The sequence below is a fragment of the Calidris pugnax genome, unplaced genomic scaffold, assembly GCF_001431845.1.
Source record: "Calidris pugnax isolate Ruff unplaced genomic scaffold, ASM143184v1 scaffold52, whole genome shotgun sequence".
Lineage (NCBI taxonomy): Eukaryota > Metazoa > Chordata > Aves > Charadriiformes > Scolopacidae > Calidris > Calidris pugnax.
Genome location: NW_015090811.1, coordinates 2,828,127 through 2,828,768, shown reverse-complemented (window position 1 = coordinate 2,828,768; position 642 = coordinate 2,828,127).

The window sequence follows — 642 nt, the reverse complement described above, 5'->3', positions numbered from 1 at the left end:
ACCAGCTCTACAGGAGAACCTACAGAGAAGGAGGGTGATGAGACACTGGCCCAGGTTGCCGAGAGAAGCTGTGGATGCTCCATAGAATCACAGAATGGTTAAAGTTGGAAGGGACCTTAAAGATCATCCAGTTCCACCCCCTGCCCTGGGCAGGGACACCTCCCACCAGACCAGGTTGCTCCAAGCCCCATCCAGCCTGGCCTTGAACCCCTCCAGGGATGGGGCAGCCACAGCTTCTCTGGGCAACCTGGGCCAGGGTCTCACCACCCTCACAGCAAAGAATTTCTTCCTAATATCTAACCTAAATCTCCCCTCTTTCAATTTCAAACCATCACCCCTTGTCCTGTCACTCCACTTCCTGACATAGAGTCCCTCCCCATCTCTCCTGTACCCATTTCAGATATTGGAAGGCTGCTATGAAGTCTCCCCAGAGCCTTCTCTTCTCCAGGCTGAACAACCCCATCCCTGGAGGGGTTCAAGGCCAGGCTGGATGGGGCTTTGAGCAACCTGGTCTGGTGGGAGGTGTCCCTGCCCAGGGCAATGGGGTTGGAAGCAGATGGTCTTTAAGGTCCTTGCCAACTCTAACCATTCTGTGATTCCAGAGCACAGCCTGGAGTCAGGAAACTCGGGGCCTCTCCTTAC